Below are 9,920 nucleotides of genomic sequence, written 5' to 3'. Positions count from 1 at the left end.
TTGGGTTGAGTTGAATCCAAACAGTTTCTTATTTTGCGAAATCCTAGGAAACGAAACAATTGCAAGCTGATACCTTTTTAATAATGGTTCAAGTTTAATTAATGCTTTCAATCTGCTCACACGTAAGAGTTGTCAAAAACCATTGTTTTGAACATGTAAACCTCAAGTAAATGTCAATTACACCAGTTTACAAAAGTATTTATTAAATGTAAAAATCAGTAAAAAATCAAAAAATCAGTAGATTTTGCGTACTGATTTCGGACTCTTAAAAATCAGTACAATAGAAAAAAATCAGCACATGTACTGATTAAATCAGCGCATCTGGCCACCCTATTTTTACCTTTTAATTATATCGTAGCGAGGAAATATCAACTTTTGTAAGTATTTTTGTTCACATTCGGATTTTGGCGATGAGCATGTGTGGGTCGTGCGCGTCCTCTTGTAAAATAGTTTAATTTGTGCGAGCATAGTGCAGTAATTTTTAGTTTTTCTTGGCCTTTTTTGTGTCCGCGTGAATTATAGAGCAAAAGTAAAGCGTGTTACGTCTTTTTATTTAAGAAATCTGGGGAATGAAAAGCGATTTGGTGAGTAATCTTGGCGAATTTTCCTTTTTTTAATTTGTGTAGCGTATATAAAAAAAAACCTTAAATTGCTTTTAAAAAAAGAGAAAAGTGCAGCTAACGGCACTTAAGAAGTTGAACTAAATGGCGTCGCCTACTCCATGAAAAAGAAGAAAAAAAAAAATATGTAGTGAAAAGATAACTGCAGAGCAAAACAGTGACATGGTTGTTGAAAACGATGCAGCGGACTAGGGATGGCAAAAGAAATAAAATAATAGATATGATTAATCACAAGCCAAAAATATTAATTGCAATTATTGAGAAATAATCGATTAATCGATTCAAAGGTGCTTTTTTTACAGTGAGTATTCACAAAAACACCTTTCCATAAAAAACTCATAAACCTCTTGTTAATTAACCTTATGGTGATTTCGTTTCTACCAAAAATGTCACCTTTTGATTGCCCCTTTCTCTTTTCGTGTTCGATTCTAAATTAAAGGCAAAAGGTGAGAAAATTTTGTGTCCGTTTCTTAAAATGTCACATTCTTATAAAGCAAAAAAGGCCCATTCTCTGCCCTTTGTAGCTTTGTCAGGAGAGATGGTTGCCCTGAAAATCAGATGGCTGTTTAAAACGAAATTATTAGGAAATGCGCAGTCTAGATAAGGGCAAGAAGGCATGCAAACATGCATTTTTACACGGTTGAGTGTAACATCAAACACATTTTGCACCGGAGAAAGGGCAACATTTTTTGGAAGAAACGAAATCACCATTAAATTAAATAAAACGAGTATTTTGAGCGGGGATAATTAGTTATTATTTAACCTAGTTTGCAAAAACAAAAGTTTTAATAAGCGCTTTGTTCTTAAGCGGTTGCGTTTCTCGGTAAATAACAGTATTTTTTCGAAAGTCCGCAAGGTTTTGGGTAAACAGTTTTCATTTCCTCCAATGCGTCGATGATATTCCACTCTAGTTCTAGAACTAGACAATTTAAATGAAAACTGATTTCATCTTGTGGGTGGCCCAAATCATCATCTTTTTGCCTTCGTTTGTGTACAAGAGATGTATGAGGGGCCCAAAGATCGAACTCATTTTCTACTGATTCTAGTGACGACCAGTGATGCCTCATATTTTTTTTCGAAAATCCCTACCATCAGCTAAAAAAAAAGTCTCTACTTTTCCCTACGCACAAACAAAAAATTCCCTACAAAATCCCCTACAGTACTTTCGTTCCAGCAGCGTTAAACAATTTTCAAAATTAAAACACATGTAGATGAGGCGGTTTTATAAGCATTTTAACAAGATTTTTATGCAAACTGGCTTTTATCTAATCTAAATCTAAAAAATAAAATCAATAACGCAGATTGAGTAGAAAACGTTTTTGTTTTGAATTTATATTATTATTTCAATATGGCACATAAATAAGTGTTTTTATTTAAATAAATCACAGTGTGTGTTTAATAGTGTTCAAACATGTATTTATAAAAAGCATCAAAAGCAAAAAGCATAAATGAGGAAATTTTAATGATGGTCATATACGTTTTTAGCCACCATAAATTTAAAAATGGATTCTGGGAATTTGTACGAGACGCAATCAACATATCCGTCATGCGAGAACGACCGAATCATGCATATAGAAGTAAGATTTTCATGGCTTAGTTTATTTCGTTTCTTAGTACGAACATCTGTAATGATTGAAAATATTCTCTCTGATTCTGCATTCACATGGGGAAGAGATAAACAAAACTTTGTTATTTTTGAAAAAAGAGGAAATAAAAATTCGTCGTTAAAATTTTGAGCTTTACTCATCAAACTCCAAAACTGCTGAATGTCTAATTCGACGAGTTTATCTGTTTTATTTTGAGGGAAGTTATATTCAAATAATCTCCACTCATTAAGTACAGCATTTTCATTTAAATTTAATTTTCCTCAAATGTGAGTAAACTTCTGTTAATCGATTAATCCAATTTTTTTAAAGGCACTTTTTTGCAGTGAGTGTTCACAAAAACACTTTTCCATAAACAATTTCTAATTCTATTGGTTATTAGGTCTAAATAAAATAAAATGATTACTTTTTGCGGCGATAATTATTTATTATTTATCCAAGTTTGCGAAAACAAAAGTTTTTGATAAACGCTTTGTTGTTAAGCGGTTGCGTTTCTCCGTGGCTGTAGCACCAGCTTTTGAAAAAGGCGCTCAGCAGGCACCGAGGTACCAACTAAATGACAATATTTTTTCGAAAGTCTGTAAAGTTGTGGGTAAACAGTTTTCATTTCCTCCAAAGCCTCGATTATATTGCGATTTAGTTCTAGGACGTGATAATTTAAATAAAAACTCATTTGTGTACAAGAGATTTATGGGGGACCCGAAGATCGAACTCAATCTCTAATGATTCAAGAGAAGTGAGTCCTTCCTGTTTCCATAAAATCATCTGCGCAAATTATTTCATTTCGCAAGAACTTCATCACTGAGGCCAATGTTAACGGATCTTTGAAATGAATTTTTCTGACCCTCGAGTCGAGTAAAGTTGATGCAGCTAGCAAAGAGGAATGTTCGATGGAGCCAGACCTTCGGTCAAATTGTTTCAAGACGGCATCTCTTAAATTTTGGGCGACGCGTTACTTTGGTAATATTTTAATTATTTGTTCGCGACCGCACTTAATTGTACTCTCATTGCCTCTAAAGGTCTCAATATACTCAATAGTTCTATTATAATATCTTTTTCCATTGAAGTTATCATTACCGGAGCTTCAGAGTTGTCTAGCAATATTTGGCTGATGTATAAACTTATTTTTATAAACCGTTCAAGAATAAATTACGTCGAATTCCACTTTGTTTTTACGTTTAATATTGGTTTGAGCATTTTTCCTTTACTAACACCTGCTGAAGCTTGCATTCTGCGAAGATTGTCATTGGCTTTAATACTTTTTTTAAACCACTTACCGATGACTTTACATTTGTCAATAATTGCATTTACTTCAGGAATGGTCAGCAAGTTCTCACAAACCAAATTAAGTGTGTGTACAAAACAAGGGATATGCCGTTTCCTGCCAAACGTTTCATGAACAGATGTTACAATATTTGGACCATTGCCCTTTTTGCCTTACAAGGTTGTGGCTAGGGATGGCAGCGATTAATCATTTGATTAAATTAATCGATTATTTTGGTCCAATTTACGATTTAATTGTATCGTAGTTTCGTGTTTCACTAATCGATTTATTAATCGATTAATTGTAAAATAATCTTAAAAACATTTTCAAAAATATGATTTCTGTAGTCTAATAGCCTTATTCATAAAAAATAAAGTAGCTTTACAAAAGGTTTATAAATTGAAAAATTTATGAAAACGTCAATTTATAAATCTTTTTAAACCTACTTTATTTTTTATGAATAAGGCCATAAAATTGCAAACAGGCGCAGGAATAGTTAAGCATGTAAGCCCATTGTAAAAGCTACAAAAGGTTAAAGGCCCTACACACACATTGATTTATCAGCCAACCAGTTGACCAACTTAAAGATCATAAGCACGCATCGATTTATTAGCGAAGTAGGTGGTCAAATGCTAGAAGTTGTGTGTAAATAAGCCGTGTGTATGTAATTTGGTCAACCTTCGTCAAAAACTTTTTTTTTTCGAAGCAGATTGGTCAACTTGTTGCTCTTTGTATAGACCGCAGTGTTGCCACTGAATTGTATCCAAGTCCGTTTTGTGTAAATTTACTTTCCTAACTTAAAATCTTTTGACATTTTTCATGATATACATATATATAAAAAAATGGAAGTCAAAAATAGGGTATCATGTTTCTTATCTTATTCTGCAATAATTTTCAGTTATTTTAGGAGCAACTTATTTACTTAATGTATTTTGGAATAATTCAAAGCATCGTGAACTGGGAGCCCTACTACAAGAGTGTGCGATAGTGAAATTAGTAAAGAACGTAAACCCACCGGTACGTAAACTCGAGTCAGCCGAGACGATATATTTTACCAAAGCGCCATATAAATGACAACTCAACAACGCAGTATTTTTCTGTAGTTGTGAGGACCAAATATCCCTGAAGAATTAGGCCCACACAAATACCCGCCATCAAAGCAACCAGCGATGCCATAAACCACCATGATACAATAATACAAGGTGGTATTAGTTGTGACAGCTCGATTTGACACTGCCTTAGCTCAGTAGAATGAGAAGAAAAACGGGAAGAAATTAGTCCCCATAAGCAAAATTTGCTTTTTTATAGTATATTCGTAATTAAATGAAATAAAATAAGATAAAAACCCGTTTTATACTATGTCTCCATTTTGAGATTTAATGAAGATTTAGCCCTCTGACGAGATTTGGCGTTAAATCTTTTGAGATTTACCATATAAAATTAAATCTCGAGAGGCGGTAGATTTAAGTTAAATCTTCGTCAAATCTTCAATAATATTGATCAATAAGTACCATTTGTTGGATGTGGCAACCACAAATTCATATGCCATAAGTCAAATGACATTTGTGTTTTCAATATACAGTTGAGGACATTAAAATCTAGCCTATCATAAAAACATGAATTTTCGTATTTTTAGGAATTTTTATATTTTTGTTAGTTTGGGAGGAAAATTAGTAATACATATGTATATAACTTTGGTTGTAATAAGTTAAGAAAATCTTTTTTTTTAACTAAAAATTTAGAAGAAATGTTTTATAGTAATATTATGCAGAGTCTTCTCCGCTTTCTATAAGTCATTTGCGCGCTCCGACAAAAAATTCATAAATTTCGGAAATGGTTCTGCTTCGATAACATTGCACCGAACATCCTCTAGAACTCAATTCGTCTTCAAGATATGACAAAGGTCCACGATTGGATTTTCGGTTCCCTCCTATGAATAAGAGAGTTCTACAAAAATTTTTCTTTCCGCAAATGTTTTTTACCGTTTCGATAATTTTTCTTAAATTCGGGAAAATGATTGGGAATATGGTACCACTCTTCACATTTTCCAAACTATATATTATACATACATATTTACCACGAATAAGAAGTCAATAATATTAAGAATTCACATAATGAAATTCCGCTTGGCACCTTCCTTTTATCTGTCTGTATATCAATGTCCGCAACTGTATTTATAAAATCATACATAAGCAAAAGTCAAATATTTAAAAATGTGAACGTCAAACATATCTCGTTGTGGTAATGGAGACGGTTGTGATTTAGCAACTGGATTTATTAAATCTTAATGGATAAATCTCTCAATGGAGACATAGTATTAAGAAACCAAAATGTGTATACTGAGAAAAAATAAAAAAAATTCAACTATATTATTAGGCAAAGAATTTTTAATGAAGTAACACTGTTTCACCTAAGGCAGTCAATATGGCGGAATTAGAGCGAGAAGTTGCCAACCGATAACACCTTGTATTATTGCATCATGATAAACAGCAACACAAGCCAAAGCTGCCAACCACGCAACAAAGCGCGGCAACACAAGTGATAGCAACACCCGACAGCCTCATCGTTGCTATGAGAACGCCACATTACAGAGCANGTTAAGAAAATCTTTTTTTTTAACTAAAAATTTAGAAGAAATGTTTTATAGTAATATTATGCAGAGTCTTCTCCGCTTTCTATAAGTCATTTGCGCGCTCCGACAAAAAATTCATAAATTTCGGAAATGGTTCTGCTTCGATAACATTGCACCGAACATCCTCTAGAACTCAATTCGTCTTCAAGATATGACAAAGGTCCACGATTGGATTTTCGGTTCCCTCCTATGAATAAGAGAGTTCTACAAAAATTTTTCTTTCCGCAAATGTTTTTTACCGTTTCGATAATTTTTCTTAAATTCGGGAAAATGATTGGGAATATGGTACCACTCTTCACATTTTCCAAACTATATATTATACATACATATTTACCACGAATAAGAAGTCAATAATATTAAGAATTCACATAATGAAATTCCGCTTGGCACCTTCCTTTTATCTGTCTGTATATCAATGTCCGCAACTGTATTTATAAAATCATACATAAGCAAAAGTCAAATATTTAATAATGTGAACGTCAAACATATCTCGTTGTGGTAATGGAGACGGTTGTGATTTAGCAACTGGATTTATTAAATCTTAATGGATAAATCTCTCAATGGAGACATAGTATTAAGAAACCAAAATGTGTATACTGAGAAAAAATAAAAAAAATTCAACTATATTATTAGGCAAAGAATTTTTAATGAAGTAACACTGTTTCACCTAAGGCAGTCAATATGGCGGAATTAGAGCGAGAAGTTGCCAACCGATAACACCTTGTATTATTGCATCATGATAAACAGCAACACAAGCCAAAGCTGCCAACCACGCAACAAAGCGCGGCAACACAAGTGATAGCAACACCCGACAGCCTCATCGTTGCTATGAGAACGCCACATTACAGAGCAACATGTCGCTGCGTGACCACGCAACATCAAGGACACAGCCTATTAAAGATAGAACAGAGCCGAACAACAGTCAGTCAGCACCAGTGTGACCACTTTGTGAGTAATTCCTCAAAACGTGAGGAATTTCGGGTTCGCTTGAGTATTTTTCGAGGATTTTTATTTTGAGGAATTTTCTGTCGATATATTTGCAGACAACAAATGCAACCATGTTTTAAAAAGAACATATTCAAAATAATAAGATCAAAATGATATTTTAGAAATTGTTGCATAAATCACATAACACCAACAACTTAAACATTGAGATTAAGATTCAAATATACATGTTTAAAACTATGTTCACATATCAATAGGTTCGTTCGCGTAGCTGTTAATTGTTCATGTTTAACCAAAACTTACAAGTTTTTGCGTTCGCGTACGCAAAAAACTTGCAAAGTAGGGGAAATTGAGAGAGCAAACTGACATTTCATTTTGAGGGGAAGCTGCTGGTTTCTGTTGGAAAAATTTTTGCCAACAGCAATTTGCCAACAGGAAAACAGCTGATCAAAAACAGCTGGTTGGCATTTACGCAAATCACAAAATTGAATTTGATGGGTTGGAAGATAAAAATTACAAAATGCGACTAATTAAACTTGTAAGAAATAAGTAATCATTTGTTTAATCAGTAAACTGTGTCAGTATAACACTTTGCGATGACTTTTCGTACGTTTTAAATTTTACACTTTTGTATGTAAACAAAAATTATATCAGCTGTTCGTCTAACTTGCAAGTTTCTGCAAATTTTCTGTTCGCGTACTATTTTGGATATTTCTCTCTTGTGAGAGAACAGATGACATTTCGCCGAAGTTGGTTGGTTTCTGCTGGAGATTTTAAATGAACGCACCTAATATTATCTCAATCAAAGCTCGTCTTTTAATCACCCGTTTACACATGCAAATCTGAGATTATTAGCCGTCAAATTTGTTGTGCTCACATCTCAAGGAAAAGTTATGTTTCTTCCCTGTGCCACCGTGTTCGCGTTTTTCTACTATAATAAGCAATATAAATATATTTTAACTTAACATTTTATTAAAAATACCTTTACAAACCTCTTTTACTTGCTAGCGTACATTTTTGTTTATTTTTACATTTGGCATTTCTCCTCTTTTTCGCAAAAACAATCGATAAAACTAGGATGGACACCGAAAAGTTATCGGTTAAATCTGAGATTATTTTATAATTACAGATTAACAAGGGACAAATTTTATATGGCTAATCTCTTGTTATAATTACAGATTAGGGTGTTAAGCTTGAAAATGAGGATAATCTACTTATATGTGAACCTAGTATAAATGTTATTGCGCTTGATAATCTTCCAAATCAAAACCCGTTTGGCCCTACTTTGATTTAAGTTTTGTAGTTGTTATTGTTTCGTATTAATCAGGAATTTCTAAAAACTTTTTTGACGTTGTTTTGAAATTTGCCGAAATGAAATAATTTAATTAATATTTTCTAGAATATGGAAATAACACATTGTGGACCGGGGTGAGAGTTACGACTGAATGGAGGGATTGCTTCGTCAGCTAAGCGCTTGTTCACATCACAAGCACCACTATATTACACTTTTATTTAACTAAATAAGAGTAAATTCAACATGACAACACATTTTAAAGCGTTTTAATGATTAATATTACCTAAATTGTGTGCTTAAAGTGGCTGACAATAATTTTGGTTTTCATTGTTTTCTTTGCTTGGTTTACTTTTCGCTCGTTTTCCAGCGAAACAAGATGGCGTATCATCAGTGCTCATCAGTGACGACCAGTCAAGTCAGTCCTACACATTTTTAAACTACTAAATATACGTTCTACTGAAACATTAGAAAAGGGCTATTTAATAATGTAGATATATTTTTTTTAAATTAGGAAACTTATATGAACCTGAAGAATCTTTTAATTCAAAAACTTGTTTCATATAATTTTCTGGATCTAATGAAGAACCAATATGAATATCCTTATGATCGAACAATGCGTGTTCTATCCATTCGTTATCGAGATTTACAGGTTCAAAATAAGTTGAAAATATAACGACTTAATGAAAATAATTATCGATAACATTTTGAATATTTAGCAGCACATGCAGATGTGCTTAAAAGTGAACAAGTAATTTTTAGCAAAAAAAAAACCGACTTCAACTCCCATATAAAAATAATATATATATATATATATATATATCTCAAGATCCGCCGATCGGATCTCAACCATATTAGTATGGGACCACCTCTGAGTCACTACCATTCGGTCCAAAGTTATGCGGTAACATACATATAAAAAAAAAAAAAAAAAAAATATTCCGACGAACTGATAACCTCCTCCTTTTTTGGAAGTCGGTTAAAAACCCAACACAAGCGGCTTGACAAACCAAGCGAAATATCCGTTTGCTTAAAGCTAGTATTTACATATGTTGTGTATGGTGGTGTTTGAAGGTTTCACAAGCTGTTTGAGGGAAATGTGAACAAAAATCAAAATTTTTTGATTCTCTGGCCGCCATGTTGACGTTTGGTCAAACCGCTTACGTTGTGCATGATAAAATCGCCTCATTCGCAACGGAATTTTCACCGAATGAGGACGCAAGAGGGAAAAATCGAAGAAAACCAAACCCTTTTACATTGTGAACTGGAAGAAAACTAAAATTCCTTGCTTGAATGAGTCATGTTTGCATGGTGTATGGCGAAATGGGAAAAGTAGGTTTGAAGAATGTTTGACAAGCCGCTTGTATGGTGTTTTCCGCCCTTTATAAAACTTCGGGTGCCAAGGCGCGAATGTGCTGACTGTTTGTTTGATGACAGGAGGTACTTCGTCTTGTCCTCGTTTACCACCAGACCCATTCGCTTTGCTTCCCTATCCAACTTGGAAAAGGCAGAACAGACTTCGCGGTTTTTGTTGCCGATGATGTCGATGTCATCGGCATAAGCC

General features: G+C 33.6%; 1 long non-coding RNA gene across 1 annotated transcript in view; it reads left to right on the top strand.

Annotated features, from left to right (window-relative positions):
• The first annotated feature begins 406 nt into the window (after positions 1 to 406).
• LOC108371051 (uncharacterized) overlaps positions 407 to 9,920 on the top strand; it is a 13,017-nt gene continuing 3,503 nt past the window's right edge. The window contains exon 1 of the long non-coding RNA XR_001848712.1: positions 407 to 584. This is a non-coding gene — a long non-coding RNA (uncharacterized LOC108371051). The remainder of the gene's footprint in view (positions 585 to 9,920) is intronic.

Source organism: Rhagoletis zephyria, unplaced genomic scaffold (genome assembly GCF_001687245.7).
Source record: "Rhagoletis zephyria isolate East Lansing unplaced genomic scaffold, Rhagoletis_zephyria_1.1 Rzeph_scaffold_04672, whole genome shotgun sequence".
NCBI classification, from domain to species: domain Eukaryota; kingdom Metazoa; phylum Arthropoda; class Insecta; order Diptera; family Tephritidae; genus Rhagoletis; species Rhagoletis zephyria.
Note: the sequence above shows the minus strand (reverse complement) of the source record. Positions and strands in the feature narration are given on the sequence as shown.